The sequence below is a fragment of the Ursus americanus genome, chromosome 19 (assembly GCF_024610735.1).
Source record: "Ursus americanus isolate L20-20 chromosome 19, mUrsAme1.1.p, whole genome shotgun sequence".
NCBI classification, from domain to species: Eukaryota; Metazoa; Chordata; class Mammalia; order Carnivora; family Ursidae; genus Ursus; species Ursus americanus.
The window spans coordinates 41,753,744-41,761,820 of record NC_142145.1 but is presented as its reverse complement, the minus strand read 5'-3'; the positions used below and the strand labels follow the sequence as shown (position 1 = coordinate 41,761,820).

The window sequence follows — 8,077 nt, the reverse complement described above, 5'->3', positions numbered from 1 at the left end:
GGCTAGTGACTGGCAGATCCAGGCTGCAAGCCCAGGAGGGCACAATTCTAAACCCCAAGCTCTCAGCCCCCACCCTAACCTCCCCTCTCAGGAAAGAACGTGAGGCCATGCCCCAGACTTGGGATTTTATTAAGTAGATAGTGGGGAAAAAAATTACAAAGTTGGTGCTATGATGAGATGGGCGGTTTAAAAACAACATTCTGCTAATAGGGTGGAGAAAAATAGGGGAAATGCAGGATTGGCGGCAGAAGGACCAATTCAGAGGCTTTGCAATGGGCCAGGTGAGGACTGCCAGGTCAGGAAGGTCAGGCATTAAGGGAACGACAGGAGGAATAGATAGTGCGTGGCCTCCCACGGGACTGTGGAGAGGACTTGCTGTTACCGGTGAAGAGGATGAAAGCCATTCCCAGCTTTCCGGCGTGTGTAATGGCAGAGGCAACAGCTCTGCCCTTGTTTGATAATACTATGTACAGCGAAAAATAGGCAACTGTAGTATCCGGAGAGTCATGAAGGAGGCTGGGATTGCCTCTCTAGGCTTCAAGGAAGAGGTGACCTTTGAGCTGACACTTGGAGTGTGGTTAGAATCAGGACTTCCAGGGGTGAGAGGGGGGCAAGGAAGAGGACAGGAGAAATAGTGGGGAGAAGACAGATCTGTCAGATTGATTTCCGGGTGTGCTAGAGTAGTTTTATTCAAACACACTTTACACCACATGTACATAATGATCTATAATTTAGTGGTACTTTTAAATTTTATTTATTTATTTACTTACTTATTTATTTATTTATTTTCTATCTCTCTATTTATTGAAAAGCACTCGTTAGCACTTAATATAACTCCCTCCACGTGGCTTCAAGCTACCAGGATGCAGCCCCCTCCCCCACCCCCCTTAATCTTCTCCTATGCCCTTCTACCAAAGAATCTGGTCTCCAAGATGACAGCCTGTTTGGGGGGCTTTCCCTTCCCCCAGAACTTCGCAGTACCCGGGGCGCAGCACATCAGTGGTAGGGGCAGCTGCAGTCTTGTTCTTGGCAGCATTTACCCGTGTCTGCTCACTGACCGAGGTTCAAGTTGTCAAGGTCGACAGCTGGGCAGAAGCTCTGGTTCCTCTTCAAGCAGTAACGTCTCATACTAACTTTTACAAAGTGACCTGGGTGATGTTTGTCGAAGCCGGTCCAGCGGTGACGCATGCATGCCGCCCGCAGCAGCCCGGCCTCCCGGGGGCTTCCGGTGCTAGGCCACGCGGCCGTGGCCGTGGCTCCCGTGGCTCCGAAGCTTCCGGGTCTTCCTCCATCTGGATGGCTGTATGGAAAAATGTGGCTTGGTCATAAGGCCAGAGGGAGGTGGAGCAGGGGGTGAACTTGCCCGTCTTCGCAGGGGTGTGTAGGACTGGGGGATGGGGGAGGACGGAAGCCGTCAAGGATCGGCTTTGTGGCACATTCAGCAGAGGTGATATGGAGGACAGGCCCCGGGGCTGTGTGGCCTCATGGGGTGGTGTGGGAACGCACTGGCCTGCGTGTCTCAGAGATCTGAACCCCAGGCAGAACAAGCTGCCCCAGGCTCCGGGCCACTCAGCCCGGAGGCCCGCCCCGCCCCCCGCCGCCTGGAAGACCGGGCTAAGGTCCGGGTAGGTGGTTGGGTGCAACATGGGAGTACAGCTCACCTGCACCATCAACGAGGCGGAGGCACGAAAAACTAGTGGTACTTTTTAAAATGCCAGTTATGAAGGTTTGTCAAAGGAACATTGCATACGAGAAAATGTATTGGAAAAGGTGGACAAGGGCATGTGTGGCTTTGCTGGTTCATGTGAGAGTAGTTTTCCGTTTATTCCAGCATTGTGACTACCAACTTCCAGAGCCGACCTAAATCTATAGTGAAACAGGGCGTCTTCTGACACAGAGAATAGAGATAACTAGCAATTATAATAGATAGCTTTGAGTCTCCTGGATAGAGACAGATCCAGGGAGGCAGTGCAGAATAAATCAGAGTGCATGGGAATTCTGTTTGTTCCTATTACACCAGTAACATACAGCTGGCACACTGACCACCTATTAGGTGTCAGTGATTGTGTTATTGACTTTATATACATTATTTTTGACCCTCTCAACATTTTTTTTTTTTTTTTAAGATTTTATTTATTTATTTGAGAGACAGAACACGAGAGCAAGGGCAGAGAGAAAGGGAGAAGCAGACTCCCCTGCTGTGCAGGGAACCTCATGTGGGGCTCGATCTGAGAACCCTGGGATCATGACCTGAGCTGAAGGCAGACACTTAACCGACTGAGCCACCCAGGCGCCCGTCTCTCAACATTCTTGAAAACTTGGTAGTATTTCCCATTTTGCAGAGGAGAAAACTGAAGCTCAGTGAGATCTCTACTTGTTAGGAGGCAATGTAGTTGGAATTCAACTCCACTTCTCCCAAATCAAAATTCTGGTCTTTTTCTTCTTTGTTGCATTGTCTCTATGTCAGTAAGCCGCTGTGTACATTCTGTGCACTGAAACAAAGATAGATAATGTCACCCAAAATGTGAATCTGAAATTATTTTGTGATTCTCCAACATTTTCCAGTTTGGAAAAAGAAAATCATTCTGTGAAAGAATGAAGCACATGCACTCTTTTCATAGTTCCCTTTCCCAAGGCAGGAGACTGTATCTGGTAATACAGGGGAAAAAATCCAAAACGTGGAAGGAATGGGAGCATAGAGGCAATGCGGCCCATTTGCCTAGATCTGCTCTGAACTGTTCCAGCAAATGGATTTAGCTCCAAACTTTGATTTTTAACTTTATGCTGAAAGACGCTGTGTTTATTCTTATTATTTAGGTTTCCAAAAGTAGAATATTTGGTTATTTTAGGAATTGACAGAAATTCCATAGCCTCCATCATGAACATTCTCCTAGGAGCAGAGACCAAAAATATGCTTTTAGCAGATTTTGAGCCTTCATTTTGCCTTAGCCTACAAATTCTGTAATCCAACAGAGCAGTTCTGAATTCTAGGTTCTATTTTTGAGTTTTGACTTTCATCTGGAAATCATTTGTTCTAAACTATATAAAGGAAACTATTTCAAACATAACTTAGGTTCAGCGTATAATTTCAGGTCTAGCTTGCAAAAGCTTGTTAAAGTTTGAACAATCAAGTATTGACTTTTACTCTCCCTTTAAAAAAATAGGTATGGGTTAAATGCTTTTTATTTATCATAAAAAGACTGCTGTAAACGTCATTTTATGGCAGTGACAAAAGGAGGCTAATTAATTATATTTTTCATGACTTTTTCCTATGATCCCTGTGACATTATTTGTGTGACAGGGACTGCGTGAAGCATATTATTGGGTTGTGGCATTTAGTTTCTTGGGTCACACTAAGGGGCTGGTGGGGAGTGGACAAAACCTGCTATTAGGAGACAGAGGGTAGAGGAAAGCAAGCTGAGGTAGGTTCTAACTGGAAAGCTGAAGGAGCAAGAAGCCTTTCTTCTCAATTCTTTCTCTTCACCCTTAAAAAATGTGTACATATTGAATGATTGTATACATACATGCATATATATATTTACACACTTATATATGGACATATATCATGTGGCATTGTTTCATTGGGTCACTGTGCCTGAAATGTTAAGGCTTTTTAAAAAAATAAAATACAGGAGCGCCTGTGTCACTCATTCGGCTGGGCGTCTGCCTTCAGCTCAGGTAATGATCCCAGGGTCCTGGGATCAAGTCCTGCATCGGGCTCCCTGCTCAGCCGGGAGCCTGCTTCTCCCTGTCCCTCTGCCACTCCCCCTACTTGTGCACCCTCACTCTCTGCCTCAAATAAACAAAAAAATAAAATACAAACAAGACCCCCCCTACCACCTACCACATTTATTTTACAAAATTTCCATAGCATTCCTGTTGCACATTTAATTTTTGACAGATATTCCTGCAATCATTTTTTTAATGTGTGGGACTCTTGTCTTTAGGTAAACAGCAGCAATAAAATGATGAGCAGACATTTGCACGTATCTGTATGTCGTGCGTCTGATGAGGAAACTCCTTGTGAGCAGAGACCGTAAGTCAAAGAGGCAAAAAGCAGATAGTAAGAGACCTTCAGAACACATGGCTGGGAAGCAAGAGGCTAGCAGAGCCAGGAGGAAATTACTAATGTGTCTTCACAAAAGTACTGGGATTGTTTAAGTTGACAAATTCCTGATACTCAGGAGCAAGTCTTCCTCCGTCTTTAAAAATTCATAAATTAAAACACTTGAGCATGTAGTATGTTTAAACTCAACAGGGAAAGTTTCGCAGAGCTGGTAATCTTGCTGCTTTGGAAAATAATGAAGTTGAAAAAAGCCATCTCTCTGTGCTAACTGAACCCCTTTGATAATATCTTTTCAAAATACCCATGCAAATTTGTGTAATCTGCCTGATATTAAGGGTATGTTAATTTTTCATATGGTACACAAGAAATGAAGCACATGTCACCTACTAAACATCAATAAAAACTATTTGATTTCTTATGCGGTGATGAGAAATGATCTTAAATTGTCTAAAATATGTCTGTCTCACATAATCTGATATGGGAGCGATCAAAGGGGTTTTGAAGATCATGGTGCAGTTGTGGTGTGAAAAATTGGCAATAACAACTATTTCCTGATAATGGACCCAATTTGTCTTTCTTGAAATGACAGCTAGATAAACTCTTACAGGGCAAAGGGACTTCAGCAAATCTTTTAAAACTTGTTGCTTGTGACAGAGTACTTTTTCTACGCAGGAAAAAAAAATATTGTTCAGGTAGAATTAGTGTCATGGGCTGTGAGATATACATATTAATCAGTGTTGGAATTAGAATGTGGTCATAATAATGGATTGACTTGAATGAGAAGCTTTAACTTAACAAGTCATATCTGGGGCTGAATGGCAAGTGTATACTTGGCTTTGAGCTTTGATGGGAAATAAAGAAAACGAAGAGCATGAGAAGAAGTGGAGACAGAGGGAGGGTCAGATGCAGATTTGGAGAGTGGGGGGTAGGAGCATAGCGTCTACAAAGTACATTCATGGAACTCAGGGTGGATCGAAAAAGTTGGCCAGGAGGAAGAAAAAAGGGGTGTGTATTTTTTGGTTTCCCTTTCTTCTCTCTATTTTTTCATTTCGTGAATCAGTTAATATTCTTTTCACTAACTGTTGTGGTGGCCTGAGTGGCTGGTAGGATTTGCCTGCCTGAAACTCTTGATGCATAATACATTATATGGAATAATGTTCTTACTGTCCTTTGAGGCTTGAGTTTCATTATCGCTGGAGTACTTTGATAGCATTAAGCTACTTGGTAGACTCCACACCCACTGCACATGGTTGTATATATCTGGTTGTATATTTTCAGAGGTAGCTGGGCTTTCAACTCCCAACAAAAGCATTGCTGTATAAAATCAAGCTATATTTGTTTCTGCTCAAATGTTGCTACATTTAGATATAACACGTATGGCTATATGTCACCCAAACTAAATATATGTAATTGTAAACCATAAATGAAGATTTTGAGTTATAAAAGCCAAATCACAAATATCTATCTTCTTTTATTCTATTCATCGAAGTAGGAGTATGTATTTTTCAAAAAATAATACTAGCAGTGACCTTTTTCTGCTGAATGTATGACATTTCCATACTAATGGTAGGGCCAAGTCCTGTCTGTGAGAAACTGGTTACTTATAATATCATAGTTGATTAGGAAATATCAAATGTTAGAAAAAAGACCATTAAAATGGATGAAATTATCGATGTAAAAATTATAGGAGAAGAAATCAGATTGTCATAAATTGGAATAATTTAAAGTTAGCAATAAGAAATCAGTAAATCAAAGTAAAGATAAAATAATTTAAATGAGCAAAAATTGGGTCATCAGAATCATCTTTTTGTGTTTTGTTATGGTGAATAAAAATAAGCTTTTTCATCAAATACATAATGAATTCACTAAAGGAAAGTGCTTTAAATTGTTTGATTATGCTGATGGCTTTGTGTTTCTTTACCTATACTTTTGCACGTTGCTTTTAAAAAATTCTGAATATTTTCATGCTGATTGGCTTGGGTCTGGGCTACAGTTACAGTGAAGGAGTAAATGAAGGAAATAGTCCCCAAAAGACAGAAACTCTGTCCTTGACCCATAACAAACTAGTTACTTTATTTATCACAGCTGATGATAGGATTAAGTTATCAGAAATCAAATCCTAGTCTTGAGGATCTGGAGCCTACCTTCTAGGAAGCCAGGGACCAAGCAAAATAAATAGTTTAAATGAAAAAGAGAAATAAAAAAAAAAATCAGTTATGGGTGAACCCTCTGATCCATTGCTTTCTCACCCACCATCACCATTTCGTTGTATGTGTTTTTATAGTTTTGTTGATGTCTTTTATTGAGGGTTTGAGATGTTTGAGATGGGGAGCTTTGAAGCCAACAATTAAAATTTGCTTCTGGATTTCATAACCCAAGAAATTTATTGGTGTTTCGCGTAACAGTTTTCTCTTCTGCGTTTTCATTGAAAATGGCCAATCATCAGACACTCTTATTAGGTTTACTACTGAAAAGGGTTGGAACAAACATTTTTTTAGAGTGTCATGTGTTTTTGAACGTGTATTAAGAAATCTGAGCTAGTATAACCTTTGGTCCCACTCTCTTTTAAATGAGGCTCTGTCATTATCTACCCACGGGTCAACCACCGAATTGAGGACTTCAGCCTTGTTTTATAGAATCCTCAGTAGGAATTGAAATGTAAGAAAATTTTCTTGTAGAGATCTGCATTCATAAAAATGGATTTATTTCTGAAAATCCATTCTAAAGTCACAATCCCTATGAATATTTCAGATCCAGTGTCAAGATTCTTAATATCACCAACATCGGAGAGTATCCATAGTGTACAGGCTCTGAGTTCCCTTAAAGGTAAGTCCGGATGGGAAATAAAATGGTGCTTCTCAAATATTGATGTGCATACAAGTCACCAGAAATCTTGTTGAAATGTAGATTTGGATTCAGTTGGTGTGTGGTGGGGCCTGTAATTCTTCTTTCCTAACAAGCTCTAGGTGATGCTGATGCTGCAAGTCTCAGATCCACACTTTACATAACAAGGGAATACAGGCATTAATTACAGTTTGGCTGTCCTAATGGAAAGAAGCAGATGAATAATCCAAAATCCATTCATAATTGCCTTTAGAATATGCTTTTGTACTTATCTGATTATGAGTTTATATTACATTTTAAAAATTTAGAACACTTTAACTGAAACATTCTGAGGAACAATTACAAAGATTTGGGAAGCCCTAGAATGTGGCAATAACTCCCAACATGCTCCTCCTGATTTTTCTTTCTTTCTTTTTTTTTTTTTTTTTGAGAGGCAATTTAATCCATTTACATACTGGTTCTTGACAATGTAGAGTCGCACTATCTTTCTCTTGGAATCTTGTCTTGTCTGGTTTCTTTTTGGTACACATTTAAGTTTCTATCTTAGGGAAGGGCTGTGTTGGATCTTTGTACCTTACAAGTTTTCTTATGGAAGCAATATTGAAGATGATAGCTGGATTTCTAAGGCAACGCAAAAAAATCATTTTGTGTATGTGATACTGGACTATATCAAACAGGTTCCAGGCTGTGAGAGTAGGGAATTTAGTAGGAGAGAAGCAAGAGAAGGAGGAAGAGGAGGAAGAAAACAGGAGGTTGCTATTCTCTGGGGTGCAAAGTCAAACTTTGATGAAATTTCGAAATGGTAAAATATGGCTTTGGCACTGAGCCATTGTGAAATATTCAGCTATCTTTCCATTTAGCCCTTCCGCCATGATCCCCAATGTTCCATGTTTTCAAATTACCGAAGCCCGTATCAAAAGGAGTGATGCCCAGGGCCCCGTACAGAGCGCGCAGATCATGCTGTGCACACCTCCAGGGCACCGATTTCCTGGAATTGGGCGACATGCATGGAATCGTCTAAGAAACTTATCCGAATGCAAATGCCCGTAACTGTCTCAAACCTACTGATTTAGAATCTCTGTGGTGGAGCCCAAATCTGCATTTCTCTCAAATTCTAGAATGTGCTATTGCATCCATTAAAGTCTGGGGACCACTAGGCTACATTTG

At 41.0% G+C, this 8,077-nt stretch overlaps 1 pseudogene; it reads right to left on the bottom strand.

Moving 5' to 3' along the window:
• Positions 1–850: 850 nt before the first annotated feature.
• On the bottom strand, positions 851–1,327 carry LOC123782017 (large ribosomal subunit protein uL15 pseudogene; annotated as a pseudogene).
• Between the last annotated feature and the right edge of the window lie 6,750 nt (positions 1,328–8,077).